The sequence below is a fragment of the Hypanus sabinus genome, chromosome 15 (genome assembly GCF_030144855.1).
Source record: "Hypanus sabinus isolate sHypSab1 chromosome 15, sHypSab1.hap1, whole genome shotgun sequence".
NCBI classification, from domain to species: Eukaryota; Metazoa; Chordata; class Chondrichthyes; order Myliobatiformes; family Dasyatidae; genus Hypanus; species Hypanus sabinus.
Genome location: NC_082720.1, coordinates 75,308,739 through 75,332,540, shown reverse-complemented (window position 1 = coordinate 75,332,540; position 23,802 = coordinate 75,308,739). Strand labels below are relative to the sequence as shown.

The following is a 23,802-nucleotide window of genomic DNA, read 5'->3' as shown; positions in this document are numbered from 1 at the left end:
TTAGTTGATGCAACTTTGACAGCAATTATAGCCTTGAGTCTGTGTGGATAGGTCTCCATCAGCTTTGCACATCTGGAATCCACAATTCTTCTTTACCATGCTCTGTCAAACTGCATGAGGATCATGAGTGAACAGCCCTTTCAAGTAGCCGTAAATCATCAAATGGATTGAGGTCTGGACACTGACTTGACCATTCCAGGACATTAACTTAGTGGTTTTTAAGCCATTCCTGTTTAGATTTGGGGTCATCGTCTTGCTGGAAATCAAATCTCCCAAGTCACAGTTCTCTTGCAGACTTCATCAGGTTTTCCTCCAGGATGTTCTGTATTTTGCTGCATTCATTTTACCCTGTACCTTCACAAGCCTTCTACAGCCTGCTGCTGTGAAGCAACCCCACAGCATGATGCAGCACCACCATGCTGCACAGTAAGAATGCTGTGTTTTTGATTATGTGTGGTGCTTGGCTTACGCCAAATATAGCATTTAGTCTGATGGCCAAAAAGCTCAACTTTGGTTTCATAGACCATAGAACCTCCTTCCAGCTGACTTCAGAGTCTCCCACATGCCTTCTGGCAAACTCTGGCTGAGCTTTCATTTGAGTTTTTGTACTCCAAGGGATATTCAGTGACTTGGCAATTTTCTTGTATCCATCCCCTGATGCTAAGATTTTTACTCCCTCACATTGTGGGACGGATCAACTCCTGACTTGTGCTTTTCAATAACCTTTTTGTGGAGTTGCTCGGAGTGTTCTTTTGTCTTAATGGTGTAGTTTTTGCCAGGATCTTGACTCATCAGCAGTTGGAATTTCCAGACAGACAGGCAGACAGTCATACTTTATTGATCCCGAGGGAAATTGGGTTTCATTACAGTCGCACCAACCAAGAATAGCATAGAAATATAGCAATATAAAACCATAAATAATTAAATAAAACTAAGTAAATTATTCCAAGTGGAAATAAGTCAAGGACCAGCCTATTGGCACAGGGTGTCTGACACTCCGAGGGAGGAGTAGTAAAGTTTGATGGGCACAGGCAGGAATGACTTCCTATGATGCTCAGTGTGTTTTTACTACATTCAATGAAACACCTTGACTACACCCAGGTGCTCTCCATTTAACTAATTATGAGACTTCTAAAACCATTTGGCCGCACCAACGATGATTTGGTGTATCATATTAAAGGGGGTGAATACTTAAGCAACCAATTATTTTGTGTTTTACATTTGTAATTAATTTAGATCACTTTGTATAGATCTGTTTTCATTTTGACATGAAAGAGTCCTTTTCTGTTGATCAATGTCAAGCCAAATTAAATTCATTGTGATTCAATGTTGTAAGACAATAAAACATGTAAACTTCAAAGGAAGAGCGGGGTGAATACTTTTTATAGGCATTGTAAGTATCCTCGTTTGATAAGTATGTTAGGGCCAAGTGCATAACAGATGTCATAGAGCAGTTCTGTTGGTAAGCATATCAGTGACTGTCCAATGAGGCAGCAATTAAATTTTTGATATATGCCATTACTAGCTATGCAAAGCACTTCATGACCACTGACCTCAGTACCACCATGTAGTAGTCATTCAGTTAATAAAGTATAGAGTTCTTTACAGCAAGGATGATGGTGGCTGATTTGAAGCATGTGGGGACTGCAGCCTGAATGAGTGAAGTTTTGAAGATCTATGTGAACAAGTCACTGAGCTCATGCACACACTCCCTGAGTACTCTGTCTGCCCAGCAGCTTTATGAGGATTGACTCTCTGCAGAGTCCTTCCCACGTCTGCTGCTGTTACAGAGAGTGGCTGCTCACTTGGAAGGGGGTGGCTGGCATTGTGGTCCATGCCTCTTGTCTAGAAATTCGAGAAGAGAATTGTAGTCAGTAATGCAAGAAAATGAATCTCAGGACAGTATATGGTGACATAAATTTACTTTGATAATAGCTTCATTTTGACTTTGATCTTGGGCACCATGGAAACCTTTCAGGACTACAGCAAAGCTATCCTGGCAACAGACTGTTGGTGATTTCTCCATGAAATTAGGAAGCTTCGAATGAAGTCCTCTTACCTTTGTCTGAGAAGTGAATCTTCTCTCTCTGAGTATGAGGTTTAGCTGACCTCCCCAAATGCAAGAGCAAACAGAGAACTATCAGCACTAGCACAGATTAGCAGCAGGTACTGATTGTGACTCTGATTTCCACAGGTAAAGCTGTCAGGGCCTGTGCTCTGCGATGCAGGATGCAGGAGGTCTCTGATCTCAGTCAGGGACAAAGAATGGAGGTATTGTGTTAATATGTATTCAATAGAAAGATCTGATTGTTCTGTTTGTAAATTACAAGCCACCAGATACCAATGGGAATAGATGAAATTCAAATCCAAAATGTGGTAACAGAGAAAGGTATTTGTGTAAGGTATTCTACCAAAATATTAGGACCAGAATTTCCAGTAGTGCATTGATACTCTGAACTCTTAGCCTGGCTCAATTTCAAAATTCAAAGTAAATTTATTATCGAAGTGTGTATCTATCAATGTGACAGAGCAGGTCTGGCAACGCTGATGTTATGTTTATCAGGTGTGCGCACACTAGGCTAATGGGCACTTTTGTATGTACTTGTGCATTTCAGGACAATGGTATTTTTTGACAAGTCCTGATTGTTGTTGCTTCCAGTTTAGAGGAGGGGACCCAAATGATGGGTGGGATGTCTTAAAAAGGTTACCTGTTTGTGAAGGCAAATGCTCTGTGGTGGGGGGTGGGGAGAGCACAGGATCCTGGAAAATGGTTTAGTACTTGTGGACATTTGTGATTGTGAAGAAGCATGTGAAATCCTGTGTTTTGTTTTTTAGTGTAATTGTTCAGACTCATGGTAACAATGCATTCCAAAGAATGGATGATCCCTTTTCTCCTAGAATAAGGAGATGCTTATTTAAAGACTCATTTTAGTGTAAGTGTGAAGGGGGAGAGGGTGTGGTAAGATGAGGTGTATTACTTCAGTCTGATATTTTGGGACTGTAGCCCCGAAGGTCTGATGGTATCTGTCTTTTCTCTTTTGTCATTTTTGTTATTTTGCATTTTTTTGCACTTGTTCCTTTTGTTTTTTTAAATCCTGCCACACAATAAACACCTTTGCATTGAATATGCTATTGCAGTTTGCCATCGTTAAAGTCCACACCTTACCAAAACCCATGGTGTGACAGCCATGAAATTCATTTTCTTACTGGCATTCATCATAAAACTGAGAAATACAACAGAAGCAATGAAAAGTTACACACAAAGATTGACAACCAACCAACATGCAAAAGAAGGCAAACTGTGGAAATCAATAAATAATTGTCAGACCGTGTTGCAGAGTCTTTGAATGTGAGTCCATGGTTAGGAAATCAGATCAGAATTGAGGTGATTGAAGTCATCCATGCTGGTCCAGGAGCCTGATAGTTGAAGGGCAATAACTGTTCCTGGACTTGGTGTTTTGGGACCCAAGTCTCCTGTACCTTGGAACTGAAGAGGGATTGAATTTAAGAGCAGGGAGGTTATGCTGCAACTGTACAGGGTGCTGGTGAGGCTGCAGAGAAGGATAGCCTGGCTTTGGAGACAGTGCAGAGGAGGTTCACCAGCTTGATTCCAGAGATGAGTGAGTTAGACTATGAGAAGTGATTGAATCACCTGGGATGGTACTCACTGGAATTCACAAGGATGAGAGGATATCTTATAGAAACATAGAAAATCATGAAAGGGAAAGATAAGATAAAAGGGATAGATAAGGCAGGAAAGTTGTTACCACTGGTAGGTAAGACTAGAACTAGGGTACATAACCTCAAGATTTGTGTGAGTAAATTTAGGACAGAGATGAAGAACTGCTTTTCCCAAAGCTGGTGAATCTGTAGAATTCTCTGATCAATGAAATGGGGAGGCTACCTCAGGAAATATATTTAAAACAAGGTTGGACAGATTTTTGCATAGTAGAGGAATTAAAGGTTATGGGGAAAAGGTAGATTAGGTGGAGATGAGTCCATAAACAGATCAGCCATGATCTTACTGAATAGCAGAGTAGGCTCAATGAACCAGATGGCCTACTCCTGCTCCCATTTCTTATATTCTTAAGTTTTTATGTACCTCTTTCTCAATGGCAGCAGTGAGAAGAGAGCATGGGCTGGATGGTGGGGGTCGGATATGTTGGATGCTGTTTTCTTGCAGCAGTGCTCCTCATAAATGTGCTCAAAGGTATGAAGTGCTTTGCCTGTAATGGACTGGACTCTAACCACCAAGTTTTGTAGTGTCTCCATTCTTGGGCTTTGGTGTTTCCATACCACACTGTGGTGAAACTCATCAGGATACTTCACATTGTGCATCTATAGAAGTTTGCATTAATCCACACTATCTTCAACTGCACAACGGGTTTTATACGGCATTTTTGTGCAGAGACGTTTAGATCATAGACTGTGTGGCGAGTAACTTTAGATTAAAGAAAGTCATTTCAAACCACCAGAAAGATCAATTGCAAATGGAAAGGAAAAGAAATCTTCTAGATTTACTGCTAGTCAGCCTCCTTGGGCAGGCCAGGGGAAGTTTAGAAAAAAAGTATTTTGATTCTGCATTTGGAAAAGAAAGCCCAGAGGGTAAAAGAAACAAACAATACAATGCAGTTAGTTGTCTGAATTACAGAACCATCATAAATACAATGCAGACAACCACTGTCAAATCAAAAGGATTATTTGCCCCGGAAAGGCAACTCATGAGCTTTGTAGATGAAACACTGAGGCTGAGGATAAGCCATAGAGTCATCAAAAGAAATTATTGCACTTTTTGTTACCCAATTCCTTAGATCCATGACCTTTGAAAAGATTACATTTGGGTTTCTGGGAAATATATATATAAAAATAAATTGAAGTCTGGTTAGACAAGATTGCTTTAGGTGACATGTGCTGTGATAGTGTCCATTGTGCAGGGTGAAAGTTTGCTCAGCTTCAGTGATTAGTTCATGCGACAGGAAGAGAGTAATTTAGGAGTGAAACATCTAACCAGCAGATGAAAGCAAACATTCTTTGGATCGTTATGAGACAAAATTGAATGGACCTCCAAAGTCAAGCTACTCAGCACAGCAAACTCGTTATGAGGCTCAAAGAAAGTTTCAGAAAAAGAGGAAGAAATGATTTAAAACCTGCTGATCAAGATTACTTCAGAAGGGATTTCTTCCTCTATTTCCTCAGCACTTGTCCTTCAAAATACCATTGGGAAGGCTGAAATTGGTCAGCTAGAGCATTAAGGTGTGTGTGATATATATACTAGATAAATAGATTCATGAAACTGTCTGCATGCTGTCACATCTAATTGCATTGTACATTTTTCATAACTTTAGCAATCACCTTACCGAGCCTTCGTTACGAGAATGTCCATAAGGAAATTCAGAGTCCTTATTGAGGCCTCCCGGTCTAACGCTACTACACGACCACATGCAGCAAAATTAACACATTTCTCTGCAGACAGCGCTAAAACCATCCAAGCAGCTGCAATGCCCAAGACAAGTTAGTATAAAATTAAGCCTGAAAAATGCTGCAGGATTTGGTTTAAAACAAGGCAGTTTAAGAGCTTTTCTTATTAACCTTTGGGCGATTTTGCATCTAGAATGTAAAATTCAACAGGATTACACAGGAGCTAATTGATACCTGGAAGAGATTAGGAGGATGTTGGACAGCTATCAGCAAATTACATGGCAGTCATCCAAGATAAGAGTATAATTGACATTAGAAACTGGGAGAGGGATGTAGGGTTTGCTCTATCACTGTAACTCTTTTTGACCCAAATGTGTGTAATACTTTGAGGGTTAATTGACAATATTTACAGTATATTGGCAATATGTGTGAAATAAAAATTACATAGTCAATATAAGTTCTTTATTGTCACTAGGTCTAAATCTTTGAACTCCTTACCCAACATCGTTGTGGAAATAACTTCATCAGGACAACAGAGATTCAAGAAGTTGGGTCAGCACTATGTTATAAAGGGTAAATATGGACACACAAAATATACTGCCCTTTCCAATGACACTGAGATTCTGAAAATTGATTTCAAGGAAAAGGAACTGTGCAGTTTTTACAGTTTGTTGGAAGAATTTATCATTCAACAATTCATAGGCTTGGATTTTACAGACAGTGAGTTAGAACCCATGCTTGCCAACTGTGTTTGTCACTTCTACAAGCCTTCTTTATATGGATCTGAAAGACATATCTCGCTGACCTGTGCATCCTGGAGCAGAGTGCAGTTTCTGGTGGTGAGGCCTCAAACTGCATGACAGAATGTCATAGATTGGCTCAAGCAGGCCCTGCTCTCATAAATCTTGTATCCTATCTTCCCCCACAACACTGCCAATCTTTCAAAATTATCTAGGTTTCTGAAAGGCTCAAAAGCAGTGTAGAACGATTAAAAAAACTATTGAAGGAGTAAAAACAATCATATCAGCACATAAAAAATAGTAACAAACTCTCTTAAAAATCTTGAAATAAAACAATAAGAATTAAAAGAAAGAAATTGGCTTTTGACCCCTACAGAATTCATAGATCTCTACAAAAATATGGATTACAGGACTTATGTAAAAAAAAAACTACGCACATAAGCAATTTATTTTTAAAAACACGTGTTTCCTCGTGCATGTGCAGATGTTTCAGCTTTGCATAACAGAAAATTGTGATAAGGACCCTTTTCTTGGAATGCATCCCCACTCCCCCAAATGTGGGAGTCACCTGCATTGGGGAATTTCAGAAAACTCCACAGTGTGCCCAATGACATTCAGAGCTGGGATTAGGCTGGAAGAGGTTGGCAAGTAGGTCCATGTTCCCTGTGTATGTGTGGATATCCTTAATGCCTCTTGATATTTACTATTAAAATGTTGAGAGCTCGGAGCAGCATTAAATCCTGGCCACTGTTTTCTCTGTAAGGAGATTGTGAAATTTAATCAGGAGGTGCCCTAAATAAGAAGCTTTGAGCTTAGGTAATTTATAACAGTCATTTGAACACCAAAATCATATTGCTATTTTACAATTTCTTGTGATATTTTGCAATATGAATATCCTGTTTTAACTTTACATGGGTGCTCATGGTAATTTTTATCTTTTTTTGCCAGACTTCCTGTTCGTTCCATACCATTAATACGTTACACTGCTTGTGATGGAGAACAAATTTCACCGTGTCTATTTCTCCTCTCTTAACAACCACCAGAACCACCAGGCTCACCCACCCACCACAACCCTCTTTCTCACTCCTCCTCCTGAAGGGGTTGATGTATTATGGCTCGAGAGACAGTCATTATTCACTGTGATAATCACTGTCTGGGCTCGTGTTAAAAATACCGATCTGAGTGAAGAAGCAGAGGGCTGCCTTAGTCCACAGAACTATATTCCAATGCAAATCATTGCCTTCAGGAGAGGAGAAAGGGGGAAATATCAGATTATTTTGCTTCATTTTAGGTTGTAAGAATACAATGCAGGGGATGACAGAAGTAAAGAGCACAGGAAATGAGCTTCCAACTGTTTAATGAAAGCAACGTGTAAAAATTAAATGAATGATATAACGAATTGAGGGTACATTGCCAGCGCCAGACTGTTGCTCATGCTTCGAATGACAAGGTTGCAATTACAAATATCAAGGGAGAATTGTAACTCCCACAAATGGGTGGAATGTGAATGAGTTTGGTAGTCTGGATTGCGACTGCAACCAAAGTTTGACACACAGAAGCACATTTGGATGTCTGTGAGGTACATTCTGGCCTCAGCTGAGGCCCTAATCTTTGCCAGTGGGTAAAGTATTTATCACAGGATTTAATGTTCTGGTGAATTTGTAATGGTGTAATTTTAAAAACGAATTTCACTCACACTTAAACTTAACTCTCCAGCATGGAGCTTTCCAAATCACAGGAAAATTGGCTGGTGAAGCAAAATCGGAATTGTGTTTTTCCAGGTCTACTTATGTGACAGGAGAAATTAAATACCCGGACTACCATATAAACCGGCCAATTATCCAACCCCAATAAAAGAGCCACACTCCTTCCTTTCCCCTGAGTGCCTACAGGTCGCAATCGTCTAACTCCCAATGTTCAACCCTTGTTGGAAAATCCACCCCACAACCTTCTCTCTCTGGCCTAATCATTTCCACTTTGCTCCACTCCCTAAATGTCTGAACACCCAGTTGTCAGATAGCCTGCCATTGTGGACAGCAATGACCAAGAAACAAATTTGAAAAAAGTTAAATTGGAGCCAACTGGATTAACTGGAACACGTAGTTTCTAAACATTCCAGGTGCTAAATCATTCCCTTCAACCCCACCCTATTTCTACCCTTGCTCGCATTTGAAATTGGGGATCTTGTGTGTCAATGCTGGAAGTTCCCATAACTCGACAAGACATCCTGGAGAATACTGTATGAATTCATGTTTCTCTGAAACAGAAATGGTTTTGTCAGTCTCTTGCAGAAGTTGCATTATGACCCAGTGGAGATTTCCCATCTTCGTACTTGGGAATGGTTGGTTTTCATTAGGTATTTCATTTGTAAGAAGGATTCTGCAGAGCTGGCCAACATTACCTATTGCACTTGATCTAAATTCCCAGCAGGAAGCAATCATCCATTACTAATTAATGCAATAAAGCATAGAGTAAATGCAGTTTTCGAAATGGAAGACTCTTCGTTTATCCTGACAATGCTGCTTGATGCTTTGCTGAGGGACGTTGTAGGGTCACACTACATGAAAACCATCCCTCCATATTATGTTTTAGTTGGGATCAAGATATTCAGATTCATGTTTTTATTATGTGTACATTGAACAAAATGTGTTGTTTTGCATTAACAACTAACACAATCCAAGGATGTGCTGGGGGCAGCCCACAAGTGTCACCACACATTCCGTTGCCAACATAGCATACCCACAGTGTTCAGCAGAAACAGCTTATCTGCTATTGAGGGGGTTATAGGCAACCTATGTTCAATGGCAGTTTCAGATGTGCACTTTTCAGAGAATTTGCCTCAGATAACTTTGCACTGTTGAAGACAAGTACATCACAGCACATGACAGCTTCGGGCATATAGTGTCACTGTGAGGGCCAAGTAGTGTCACAACAAAGAAAGAATAATGCATCACAGTGAGGCACGATGCTGGAGCCCAGCAAAGGGAGCATGACATGTCAGAGGAAAGGGAGCACTGCATGCTACAATGAGAGAGCACAGGACTTCAAAGAGTCATTTTTTCTTTCAATCCACCAGCAACTATGAAATCATTGAAATGATGGTAAATCATTCTCAACCTTCCCTAAGAATTATTATCTGATTCAGCACTGTTCATATCCTCCATTAACAATAAACTGCATTATTAATTATTTATCCAGCAATTACATGATACACACCACATTAATTGGTCAATAAAAAAAGCACCTCACCACCTCATTATTAGCAGGATTATGTGCTGAATGTGCAAAGTACTTGAAGCAGATGCACTCTGTTCATAACAGATTGACAGAAAGTGTTGGCTTACACTCTTACTTCAGACCATAGTGACAGGTTGAAGTTATTTTGTTAACAGGATATTAAATAGTAATTATCTAGCAAACCATACTCATGTTTGCTGACACAAGTAATTGACTGCCATTTGGAATCAGCAACAGCAGAATACAAGCAGACCTTCCTATAAAATCATTACCAAATATGAGATACATATTCATGATGTTCAACAGATTTGATTGTTTCTCTGTTTTAAAGGAAAGCTACTCTCGTCAGCCAATCCTAAGGAGAATCCCAGCCAACTCCCTTAGTGGTACAAAATAAACATTTTCCTGTCATAATGCTACTGGGAAAACTTAGCACCATATTATTTTTTCCAGTGTTCCCATGTTAACAAAATGATGAACAGAAAATGTGAGAGAAGATTATTAACAGGGCAGAATTGCTTTTTGCTTCATAGCCTGAACCACGTTTCTAAAGCAGGCTCAAAGCGGCACACACACACACACACACACACACACACACACACATACATACATACACACAGTTAAACTGCATTCCAGCACTTCCTGACATCATCTGGATTTCTTGAGAGTGTGACCTGTAAAGGGGTGCCAGACATTGATTATACTGTCACATACATATGTAATGAGCTGACAGCTATGAGCATGTTACAACACCACAACACATTGAGGATCAAGGCTTGAGTGATTTACAATCATCATCAGAGTCATGAGACTGAATGACTGCATTAAATACATAACCACTTAATCGCCAGTGCTGAACATACTGTGTACAGTGCCGTGCTTTTCAAAAACCTTAAGATAGGTTTTGCCTGAGTGGCACATTGACCACCAACTAAGAAGGAGGTAGAACATAAAATATTCAAAAAACCCAGACTGTAGCTGTAGTACTTAAAAGATTTACCACATATAATCCTGTTTAGGGTAAATTGGGAGTACATTTCTTTAAAGGGATAAGTATTAATCCATATAATGCACAATGCACCAAAAGGATAGGTTTAAAGTGACTAAATAAATACAATTTCTTTTCTATAATAGGGATCTTTTAAAAATCTATTGTGGATTGAACTCCACAAGTGTTACTTATCCACGAAAGCCTTTAATTATTATTATCATTACTACTATATGTTTTACAATTTAGTAATTATTTTTCCCTAAAATATTTACAAGAAGTAGGAAGGGTGTGTTTAGCAGGTTTCTAGCACATATATAGTATTGGAAAGTAAAAGGGATGGTCCCTTGCTCTGGAAAGAAGAATCAAAAACTTTAGTCTCATATGCCTGGACATTAGACACAGGATATCTGTGGATCTGGGATATCGGAGTTCTAAGAGGTAGAATGAAACCAGAAGGTTAAGTGAGAAGTTATTCATATGATCACAATTGGAATGGGGGTGGAGAATTTACTGCCAAAAAGAACCAGTTTTTTTGGTGTAAGTCTCCAGTGCAACTGAGAAACTATAGGGGCTAAAACTTCCCTAAGTAGCTTTCACATCTTGTAACCCTAAGAGGAACAAAATGGTGTAAACACCATATTTAAGGTGGTGATTGTGCTTGCAGACTAAGACAATCACAGCATCAATCAACGTGCAGTGATACCCATTCAGACAGTAGTGTTTCGCCTATATCTTTTTATTAAATACACATGGCTGAATTCACATTAAATGGCAGGGAAAACCAGTAAGCCCTATCTAAAGAAATTGTCAAATATGAGTTGTTGGTTTATTTCCTATGGCTGTTGCTGGAATTCAACTTTATTGAGCATTTGCAGGTTGTAATTGTTGACAGAAAGCTGTGCGGCAGGCACTGAGGACTTCTGTTGACTTTAATTTTTCATAAAAAGTGAATTACTTAATGATATGGACATGCGCTTTGCACAGCAGCATGCCACGGGGATAAAAAAAACACGAAGAAGGGATGTCAGGAGAGCCCATTTTCTCACCTGGACCTCATTGAGGAAATAAGAATTCTGAAAGACCAATGCTTCACTAAGGGATTCCTCACTAATATCTTCAACCTGCTGCAACAGAACTGTAATGTTAGAGCAGGGCATGGATTGCCCTGCTGATGGGTGTACATGGAATACAGAAATTTTATTTTATTTATTAACTTTTATGAAATAAACTTTTATGAACCAAGGTTCTTCCAGAATGAATCTGAAGATAACTGCAATATCTCATAATTTGCCAAACATTGTTCCATTGAGTACCAAAGTTCCTAATTCAATGAAAACTCATTTGTTGTTATGAGAGAGCTTTGGGCAGAGAGGGAACATTGCTTTCGGAGGCTTGCAGGTCTATGAATTGGGGAAATCTGACTGGCTTTACATTGCTTGCTGATGCCATTCGCTTTCTTAACAATTAACTGGTTAGTGGCCATTTCCAACTCCATCAGCTGTGCCTACATACATAACCACACTTCACCAAAGAACGGCATCATCAGCAAGAACAGTCCACTGACAACACAACCGATAACCCACTTCACCTCCATTCACGGCCCCAAACAATTGTTCAAGGGGGCAATACTTCACCTGCAAACCTGCTGGGATCGTCTATTGTGTCTCATAGATAGATACTTTATTGATAGCAAAGGAAATTACAGTGTCACAGTAGCATTACAAGTGCACAGATATACAAATATTAGAAGAAAAGAAAGAAAGAATAAAAATAAGTTACCTCAAACAGTCTAACAATTGGGGTCATCACTTCCACGTCTATAGGTTTGAACTTATAGAGCCTAATGGTCTCGTGTAGCGCTCTTTGGAGCAGTGCAGTTGTCTTAGTCTATTAGTAAAAGTACTCCTTTGTTCAGCCAAGGTGGCATGTAGAGAAGTGCCCAGGATATTCAGTAGGGTACTTAGTTCTTCTACAGCCTCCAGTGTATCCAGTTTGACTCCTACAACAGAGCCAGTCTTTCTAATCAGCTTATTGAGCCTGTTGGCATCTCAAGGGTTGTTGCCATTTCCCCAACACACCACCCAGCGTAGAAGATTGCACTGGTGACAACAGACTGGTAGAACATGTGAAGGAGAGGCCTTCATACTCCAAAGGACCTCAGTCTCCTCAGGAAGTAGAGGTGACTCTGGCCCTTTCTGTACACAGCCTCTGTGTTGGTGCTCCACTCAGGTCTATCATCCAGGTGCACACCCCGGTATTTGTAGATCTACACCACATCTAGGTCCTCACCATCAATAATAACAAGGAGCAGTGCTTAGTCTTCCTAAAGTCCATCACCATTTCCTTTGTCTTACTAACGTTCAGCTGCAGATGATTCAGCATGAACCATTTGAGAAAGTCCCCCACAAGGGCCCTGTATTCATTATCCAATCCTCTCCTTATATGGCTGAGTCATCGGAGAATTTCTGCAGATGACATGGCTCAGTATCTAAAGTCTGAGGTTTACAGGGTTAACAGGAAGGGAGCCAATACAGTCCCCCATGGGCCCCAGTGCTGCATATAGCCATGTCTGATGTCAGGTAGTGCATTATCCAGGATACAATAGAAGTGCCAACCTGCACGGAATAGAGCTCTTCCCCCACCAATGAGGGATGCGTGGTATTGAAGACTCTTAAGAAATCAAAAAATATGATCCTCACAGTGCTGCCCTGGTATCCAAATGGGAGGATGCTCTGTTCAGCAGGTAGATGACAGCATCATTGACTCCAATGTGTTCCTGGTGTCTAGTGACTACCTCCTTAACAGTGATAGAATTCCTCTTGTCCTTTCCTACCACCCCATCAGATTCTGCAGCTTCCACCATCACTAAAGAGATCCCAGCACTGAACATAGCTTTAATTCACCCCACCCTTCCCGGCTTTCCACAGGGATCACTCCCTCATTGACTCCCTTATCCATTCTTACTCACCACTAATCTGCCACGCAGCACTTAACCCTTCTGGCAACCTAACCATAACACCTTCCATACACCTCCTCCCTCATCTCCTTTCAGGGCCCCAACAGTTCTTCCAGGTGGGGCAACATTTTACCTGTGGATCTGGTGGGGTTGTCTTTCGCGTCCGGTGTTCCTGATGCGGCCTCCTCTACATTGATGAGACCCATCATAAATTGGGGGACTGCTTTGTCAAGCACCTCCAGTTCATTCGCTGTAAGTGGAAATCTTCAGTGGGCAAAAATGTTAATACTGTGGCGACCCATTTCCTAGCGTATCCGAACCGACTCACAATTAGATAGCCTACGGGGGTTTGCGAGCACAGAGCTTTGGAGCCTCCGCGCCATGGGGGGCCGGTTGACAGAGGCTTAAAAGTGAGGCTGAAGTTTTCGAATAAAGTTTTTTCCTTCGACTGCAGTTACCGACTCCGTGTCGTAATTTTAGCGCTGCGTCTAGCACACCGCTACAATTGGTGACCCCGACGGTCCAAACAATTTTTGGACCAGAAATGACCGACGCCGCCTCTGTTCATGCGGTTTCGTTGAAACTGCCGGGTTTCTGGACACAGCGCCCGGACCTATGGTTCCAGCAAGCCGAAGCCCAATTCCACGTTCGCCAGATCACCTCAGATGACACCCGCTACTACTACGTGGTGAGCTCCCTCGACCAGGACACAGCGGCCCAGGTCGCGGAGTTCGTACAGTCGCCCCCGGCAGACGGCAAGTACACGGAATTCAAAGCCCTGCTCCTCAGGACTTTCGGACTCTCACAGCACGAGCGGGCTGCCCGTTTACGACACCTGGATGGCTTGGGCGACAGACCTCCATCAGCTTTAATGAATGAGGACGCATCCAACACAGCAGTCGGTGGGGTGCTGGAGCAACTCATCGCAGGTCGCTGGCAACCCCTGGCGTTTTTCAGCAAACACCTGCGACCACCCGAGCTTAAGAACAGTGCTTTCGACCGGGAACTGTTGGCGCTCTACCTGGCAATCCGGCATTTCAGGTACTTCCTAGAAGGTCGGCCCTTCACCGCGTTCACAGATCACAAACCGCTTACCTTTGCGTTTACGACAGCATCCGACCCCTGGTCATCCCGCCAGCAACGCCACCTGTCCTACATCTCTGAATACACGACGGATGTCCGGCACGTCTCGGGTAAGGACAATGTCGTGGCGGATGCGCTCTCTCGCCCTACCGTTCATGCCCTTTCCCAAGGGGTAGACTTTGAGGCGCTGGCAGAGGCACAGCAGGCGGATGAGGAGATTCCGAGTTACAGGACCGCAGTCTCCGGTCTGCAGCTCCAGGACCTCCCCGTGGGCCCAGGTGAGAGGACCCTACTCTGTGATGTCACCACCGGCCAGCCCCGTCCGGTCATCCCGACAGCATGGCGGCGCCGCGTTTTCGACTCCATTCATAACTTGGCGCATCCCTCCATCCGGACAACTGTCCAGATGGTTTCCAGCAGGTTCGTTTGGCACGGACTCCGCAAACAGGTCAGTGAATGGGCCAAAACGTGCATGCACTGCCAGACGGCCAAGGTGCAGCGGCACACCAAAGCCCCACCGCAGCAGTTCCATCCCGCCCACCGGCGTTTCGACCACATTCATGTGGATATCGTGGGCCCCCTGCCAGTGTCGCGCGGAGCGCGTTACCTCCTGACTATCGTGGACCGGTTCACAAGATGCCAGAGGCGGTCCCGCTCACCGACACCACCTCCGAATCTTGCGCCCGAGCCCTGATCGCCACCTGGATATCTCGCTTTGGTGTACCAGCCCACATTACCTCCGACAGAGGCGCCCAGTTCACCTCCAGCCTGTGGTCAGCTATGGCCAGCCTTTTGGGGACTCAGCTGCACCACACAACTGCCTACCACCCACAGTCGAACGGGCTAGTGGAGCGTTTCCACCGTCACCTGAAGTCGGCCCTCATGGCCCGCCTGCGAGGAGCCAACTGGGCAGACGAGCTTCCCTGGGTCCTACTCGGCATCCGCACAGCGCCCAAGGACGACCTGCATGCCTCGTCGGCCGAGTTGGTATACGGCGCGCCCCTGGTCGTCCCCGGGGAGTTCCTACCAGCCCCAAGGGGGCAAGAGGAAGAACCCGCAGCAGTCCTGGGCAGACTTCGCGAGAAGCTCGGTAACCTGGCCCCCATACCCACTTCACAGCATGGGCGGCACCCGACCTGCGTACCCAAAGACCTACAGAACTGTAAGTTTGTGTTTGTACGAAGGGGCGGGCATCGGCCACCGCTGCAGCGGCCATACGAGGGGCCGTTTATGGTGCTCCGGAACAACGGGTCCACGTTCGTGCTGGACGTTGGGGGGAAGGAGGAGGTTTTCACGGTGGACCGCCTCAAGCCGGCCCATGTGGACCTGGCGCAACCGGCCGAGTTTCCGGTGCCTCGGCGCAGAGGCCGACCTCCCAAGCAGGTTCTGGCCCAGACTGTGGACATTGGGGGGTGTATCGCCGGTTCTGGGGGGGGGGGTTATGTGGCGACCCATTTCCTAGCATATCCGAACCGACTCACAATTAGATAGCCTACGGGGGTTTGCGAGCACAGAGCTTTGGAGCCTCCGCGCCATGGGGGGCCGGTTGACAGAGGCTTAAAAGTGAGGCTGAAGTTTTCGAATAAAGTTTTTTCCTTCGACTGCAGTTACCAACTCCGTGTCGTAATTTTAGCGCTGCGTGTAGCACACCGCTACAATACTAATTCCCATTCCAGTTCCAACATGTTGGTCCGTGGCCTCCTCTTGTGCCAAGATGAGACCACCTTCAGTTTGGAGGAGCAACACCGTATATGGATAGTCTCCAACCTGATAGCATAGATATCAATTTCTTCTTCTGGTAAAAAAAAATCTCTTCTGCCCTTCCCCACTCTGACCTTTTACCTCTTCTCACCTGCCTATCACCTCCCCCAGTTCCCCTTCTTCTTCCAATTCTCCAAAGGTTCTATTTGATTCCTTCTCCAGCCCTTGACCTTTTCTATCCACCTGCCTTCACCTATCACTTTCTAGCTAGTCTTCTTCCCTTCCTCCCAGCTTTTTGTTCAGCCGTCTTTCCCCTTTCTTGTTAGTCCTGTTGAAATGACTTGGCCTGAAATGTTGACTGTTTTCCATAGATGCTGCCTGACCCGTTGAGTTCCTCCAGTATTTTGTAACGTGTTCACTGGATTTCCAGCATCTGCAGAACCTCTTGTGTTTATGATAACTTTCCCGTGCATTTTATGCATTCATTTTATGTTATCCACATTTAAAATGAATTCCATTAGAGACAATTATTGACAAGCTAAAGAATGTTTCCATTTGTCTCAATTACTCTTAAGTATTCTGACCATTGTGGATATCTTTTAATTTCTGCACAACTTCACTGTCATATGAGCACAGGCCTTACTTTCATGGCTAAGTAAGCAGCACGAGGAGATGAAGGAGAAGGAAGTAGAAGGGACAGGAAATCTTAGGCCCCTTTTTGCTCAGCTGTCTTTGAACACTTGATCTGAGTACACTTCCAGTAATCATAAACCCAATTGCCTTAGCTGATGATTGTCAGAGCATTTGCCTGGACACAATGATTAATATAAAAAGGGCAATAAAACAAATGTCTCAAAGTAACATTGTATGTCAGTCTGTATGGCATTCCTCACAAATATCCTAAAGACATTTGCCTTGATGTCTATTTTCAGCCTGACTTTATCCCTCTGAATGCTTTTGCAAAGTCTGCTCCTGGTGACTGGAAGTTAGCTGGTAAAAATGCTTAAACAAGGATAACTCAAGTTCATTGGTACTAAATCTAAAACAACTCCATGCCTAGAAGATCCAGCTGTCAAATACACCAGCTTAATATGGCTAACAATATTCTGGACTGACCATCAAGAAGGAACAAAGACATTAGCAGTATTGGCAAGTACAGGAGGGCAAACACTGTCTCCCTGAGAGAAGGCAACAATCTCTTGTTTCCTGGGGTCATTTCTAGGTTTGACCTCTGCAGTCTTCTCAACTGTTCTCATATTCAAATTTACCGTGTGTGCCTTTCTGACTTTTCCCAATGCCAGTCCCTGCCTTGTTTTGTACTCATCTTGAATGTGTACAACAAACTGATTTTTTTTTTGTTTTGTACTCATCTTGAATGTGTACAATGAACTGATTTCTGAACTGTGGGCCCAATTAGGTTTAGGAGGAAGTAGGTAGGCTTTATGAGGGTGAAGCTTTGTAGATAAAAAACAGATGTGGTGTAAAGATTTCCAGTGCCTGTAGTATTTTGATCAAAGTTCTGCTAAAGATGTCAGTGTGGATGCCAAAGGGGCTTTCAGGAGAGGTTTGGAGAGAGAATTTGGATGAATGGTGACTAAAGGAGTGGAAGGAAATGAAATACTAGTGGGGGCATGCTGGGATATACTTGATCACTGAGAAAGATAAGATGAAATAGGGAACTGCTATATTAAACAATAACATAGCTCAACAGATTCTTCACTGTTAGATACCTTAGATCATAGAACAAAATATATTTCAGTGACATATTTCACTCCAGTTTTCCATAAATGTGCAGTGGAATCTCACCTTGTTTTCTGACCTTTCTCTGGTGTTGAGGCTGGGGCATTCAAACATTGTGCCTGCATAAAGTGTGGTAGCCTGCAGCTCTGTCTGAAAGTGCGATTGACCAAGAACCTTCATGTACTTGAAGCTGTGATCTACAGGGCTACAGACTTTGTGATTGAATGTGGAACGAGTTTGGATAGCTTTTTTTTCTGACTGGCACAGACCCGATGGGCCAAGTAGCCTCCACTGGTGTTATAATTTTCTCCAGTTCAGAGTCCTACAGCATTTACGTCTCCATGAACTGCACTCAAAGAGGACAACACAACAGTTTACAGATGCATTTGAACACAGGCAGTCCCCGGGTTACGTACGAGTTCCGTTCCTGAGTCTGTCTTTAAGTCGGATTTGTACGTAAGTCAGAACAAGTACATCCGGTATTATTTAGCGTCAGTTAGTCAAATGTTTGTCTTAATATATAGTATATATTTTACCTTTCTATTCATATAAAACACTTAAGAATGTATGTATTCTAATAATTAAACCACTGCATTGCTTAGTAATAATTGTGGCTTTCATCGGGGCAGCGCCTTTCACATGCTCCATTATTCTCACTTTATTCTTTACCCTTTAAAATTGTTCCGATCGTTGACCAACTGTAGCCTAACACTTTCCCAATGACCGATGGCATTTCATCTCTTTCCAAACGCTTTATTATTTCCACTTTATTTTCAATCACGATCGCTTCCCGTCAATGGAACAGAAACACTGCGGGTGGCGGGTCCCGAGCTCCGCCGGCTCCCGAGGTCCACTGGGTCCTAAGGACCACCGCACTGAGACAGGCTAAATGGGATAAGTGGGGGCTGTGCTGGGTTTGGGTATTTGATCCTCCACAATATTCCACATGGGAATTTAAACTGGAGGTGGCAGTGTTTTTTTTACGAGGCCGAGTTGCGAGCTCGACATCAACCCGGTATGGATGGTACGGGAGTCACTGGATCGACATCAACCCAGCATGGGAGCAGTCTGTCAACTCAACCAGACTCGGGAACCTCAGTTCTCCAGCCTGGCGCTGATCTCACTGCGCCACTAGCCAACTGAAATGGGGGGGGGGGGGGGGTCAGGGTGAATCTTACTAAGAAAATTTTAAGCCAAATACAAAGTTAAACACTCAACACAGTATCAACGGCAATGACTTAAAATGGTGGATGGCGTCACTATCTGACTTAAAATGGCAGACGGCGTTCTCCTTCCTCGGTTCGTAAGTACGAGTTGTCCGTAAGTCAGACGTTCGTAACTCAGGGACTACTTGTACGGGCATCTGATGAAATTCGACTGCATAGCACATAAGTACAATTAATTGTATTGATAAGCACCAGTATCTCATTTTAAGACACTCCAGCCAAATTCAAGAAGACTACCCCTATACTACAATAACCTCAGTGCTTTTACCACCCTAGTTCCCATACAACCTTTAAAAATCTCAGCAAGTCATTCAAGTTAGCACCATCACACATTCTTCACAGCATCACCATGTGTTGATCTTGTTTTATACTTCGTGACAAAGAAAAATGTTTTAAAATTGTTTACTAAAAGATCAGTGATGCTGCAGTAGTATCAGAATAATGACAGCTGACAGAAAGTGTGCAAATGAGTTATGGCAATGCATCATTTTATGGTTTAAGGTTTTAAGTTACTGGCTTTAAAATTCCCAATGCAATTGCCTGAGCATCTGACTTTTTTCTGTATCAAATGTTGAAATATAATCAGTCAACTGCACAAGCTGTAGGAAAAGTTCTGGAAGAACAATAATGCAGTGTGATTGCAAATAGTCTGTCTCCTCTCCAATTTGGAGAGGATGATTGGTACTCCGATACCTCAGGAAGAACAAACCTATAATCACAAAATTGATAAGTATCTTTATATATTTTCAATGGATGAATCTGTATTGTGTGTGGGATGGCACTTTTTAAAAAATTGCCCTATAAATGCGAGGATTTCTTACATGTCTACCATCTTGAGCTGCTACTGTGTGTGTGCTGAGGTACTCCAACATGTTGCAACAATCTTGCAATGATGTCAGATGAGTCAACAGCCAATGAGCTTTGCCCCAGACAACGTTGAGCTATTTCAGAATGGTTGGACTGCAGACATCCAAAGAAATGGGTATTTAACTAAGGTATATGGAAATAAATGAAGACCTATTTGGACCATTCCTGTCACCCGGAGACTAATTCATGGAACAAGACAACCAAGAGGTCACTCCTGTGCATTTCTAGAATGCTTTTTGACAACCAATACTGTTAAGAAAACATTTTACACTAATAAGACAATGCAGACCGGGAAACAGGTACTCTACTCCAGGATCTGTTATAATTTTGCACTTAGTGTATCAGACTCTGGATTCCAACTTCCCTGGGCTGGAATTAGAAAGGAGAAAAGAAGAAAGAGAAAAACAAATCAGGGAGAAAAAAAATCATTAAAATTCAGGATTCTGTTAAGATTGATTTTCACCACCACACCAACTTTTCACCACTGTGATTGACAGCTATTGAAATGCGGGCATTCTAAATGGCAGCACTGAAAATTAATCTCTCAGGAGTTTCGTGCCTCAGTGCTTCTCTCCATAATAAGGGGAGAAACTTTAAACTTCAACAGCAATTCAGCAGACTCTTCCTGATGTTTCTAAAATCTTGCTAGAAACGATTGGACGACATTTTGAGATATAATTTTAACTAGAATCATACAGAAGTACATCAGAGAAAGAGGCTCTTTGGACCATCTAGTCCATGCTGAAACCATGTAAACTGCCTATTCCATTGGCATGCACTGGGACCATAGCCCTCCGTATCGCTATGATCCTTATATCTATCCAAACTTCTCTTAAATATTGAATTTGAGCTTGTATACACTACTTGTGCTGGCAGCTCATTCCTCGCTCTCTTGACCCTCTGACTGAAGAAGTTTCCCTCATGTTCCCCTTAAACTTCTCACCATTCACCCTTAACCCATGACCTCTGGTTGTTGTCCCACCCAATCTCCATGGAAAAAACCCTGCTTGCAATTTCCCCATCTATGCCCTTCATTATTTTGTATACCTCAATCAAATCTCCTCTTAATCTTCCACATTCTAAAAAATACAGTCCTAACCTATTCAATCTTTCCTTATAAATCAAGCCCACCAGACCCAGCAACATCCTTGTAAATTTTCTCTGCACACTTTTATCCCTCTTCACATTTTTCCTGTAAGTAGGTGACCAAATCGGGACACAATACTCCAAATTAGGCCTCACCAGTGTCTTATAAAACTTCAACATAAAATTCCAACTCCTGTTCTCAATGGGGAGAAGCGCTGTTGACATACGGCCCGAAATGTTGACAGCGCTTCTCCCTATAGGTGCTGCCTGGCCTGCTGTCTTCCACCAGCATTTCGTGTGTTGTTTGAATTTCCAGCACCTGTGGATTTCCTCGTGTTTCCTGTTCTCCATGCAGGAGAGAAACAAAAAAGGATCCGCTGTGATTGAATGGTGGAGCAGACTCAATGGGCTGGATGGCCTAATTCTGCTCCTATGTCTTAAGGTCTTATGAATTTATGGAGACCAATGTGCCAAAAGCTTTCTTTACAATCCTCTCTACCTTTCAATGAATTATGGACCTATATTCACTTATCACTTTGTTTTACCATACTCCTCAGTAACCTACTGTTCACTGTATAAGACCTATCCTGGTTGGTCCTACCAAAGTGTAAAACCTCGTACATGGTGGCATTAAATTCCATCCGTCATTTTCAGCTTATTTTTTCAGCGGATGCAGATCCCACTGCAAGCTATGATAGTCTTCCTCACTGTCCACTATACCCCCAATCTTGGTGTCATCTGCAAATTTGCTGATCCAGTTAACTGTAGTATAATCCAGATCATTGATATAGATGACAAACAACAAAGGACCCAGCACCAATCCTTGCAGCACACCACTAGTCATAGGTCTCCAGTTAAAGAGGCAATCCTCTACTACCACTCCTTGGCTTCTCCCACATTGGCAATGCATAATCCAATTCACTACCTCATCCTGAATGACAAGCAAATGAACCTTCTTGACCAGCCTGCCATGTGGGACATTGTCAAATGCCTTGCTGAAGTACATGTAGATAACATCACTGTCTTGCTTTCTTCCCCCAGTTATATGTTAGCATTCAGAATCCCTATCACATTGGGGCCAGGTCTATCAATGGGCCAAGCAATGGACCTACTATGACATGGAGTAATACAGATTCTGGATTCAAATCCTCCTCCTGAACAGATCTCTATAACCCTCTTCAATTCCAATAGATATGTCCCCAATCTCTAGTGTAGCAATGCTGCTTCAAGAAAAAAGGAGAAAAGGATAGAAAAAAAATGTTAAAGGCAATTCTGGCACTTGATGATCACTGCAAGGACTGAATGTAAAATATGGTAAAGGGCAAGTAACATAATATGCAGGTCCTTTATCAATAGAACATGGAAATAGGGTCTAGGCCCAAAATGTCAACTGCTTATACATTTCTACAGATGCTGCCTGACCTGCTGAGTTCCCCAGCATTTAGTGTGTCTTTCTCTGGATTTCTAGCATCAGCAGAATTTCTTATATTTATTCATTCCAAATGCTCATTTTGAGAAGCTCTTGTACTATATGCTTACCTGATTACATTGTTGACTGACATATTTGACATTAAACAAAATATGTGACAATACAATGCTTTGGGGATTTAAAGCATCTGCTAAATCCCCAGACCATTCCATTGCACCTCATGTTTTTGGCACAGAGCCAGCTTATCTTGCCAACATATTTTTTCCCAGACTGTAAGGACTGTGCATGTTATGAGGCACAAGATGAGAACAAAAGAGACGAGAAAGGAATCAAACTTAGTGAAAATGCATACAAATAAAGAAACAATACGGGAAAGAAGTATATTACAGTCGGAGTACAAGGCCCATCAGAGAGGCAGGAACTGTGTAATTGCTGAGGCATTTGATCAGCACTCAGCATCTGTGTGGACCTCCTGGAGTCCTTTAGCATGTAGTCAGCAGACATCATCAATAATGCGTGCCATGATTTGTGATTTTCTCAGCTACTGCCTGGGTTATTGCAAAGGCTGCCAGTGCTAGATGCATAAAACTGTTTGGACTCTACAAAGCAAAACCTGTCATGTGGCAGGGTGAAGGCAGATATGCAGAAAGTAGGATTTGTTATACAAGAAAGTGGTTTGGTAATGCAGATTCGGGAGTTCCATCACTTTTCACTTTATCATTACATTCTGCGAAATGCGACCCATTTAATACCAATAGCAATTGTGTAACCTATTTTAAACTACAAGTATTTTTCAATTTATAAAGGGATGCATACCTGGAAAATAGTTTATTGTTAGGAAAATTCATTATTCTAAAAGACTGGGTGAAATGCATTGCGAGTAGTCCAGTATAATGTACACCTATGGGTGGAGAATGTAGCATTATTCATTACAGCTGCATATAGCTTTGTAAATTGAAGATGCATATGCCCAAAGAGCAAACAGCATTAGAGGGGAAATTTGTAAATCCAGGAATTTGAAGTAGATAGGTTATTGACCTTTGAGAGCTTGAAAACTCTTCAACTTTTGATGTTTTATGAAACAGCTGACACCAGAATTATACTTTTAAAGAAGTGTCTCAAAGCTTTTTGGGAACTCTGCCCATGTAAGTCAGATCATATATTGATTGCCATGTCAAGGACAGGTTTCTTACACTATGTAACATGCAATACTTGTTTTGTGCCTGAGGTAAATGGTTTAACACTAGGATGGAAGATGAAGAATCAGGGTGTATGGCAGGGCTGGGCAAGGGTCTGAGCTGGAAAGGGACAAAAAATGTGATCACATT

The 23,802-nt window shown here is 42.5% G+C and overlaps 1 protein-coding gene and 1 long non-coding RNA gene across 2 annotated transcripts in view; one reads left to right on the top strand and one right to left on the bottom strand.

Moving 5' to 3' along the window:
• Positions 1-23,802, bottom strand: part of LOC132405597 (teneurin-2-like) — a 1,448,984-nt gene that overhangs the window by 443,012 nt on the left and 982,170 nt on the right. The gene's annotated exons all lie outside the window — the stretch shown is intronic.
• Positions 1-23,802, top strand: part of LOC132405599 (uncharacterized) — a 55,018-nt gene that overhangs the window by 18,891 nt on the left and 12,325 nt on the right. Inside the window, exon 2 of the long non-coding RNA XR_009515923.1 lies at positions 5,894-5,991. This is a non-coding gene — a long non-coding RNA (uncharacterized LOC132405599). The remainder of the gene's footprint in view (positions 1-5,893; positions 5,992-23,802) is intronic.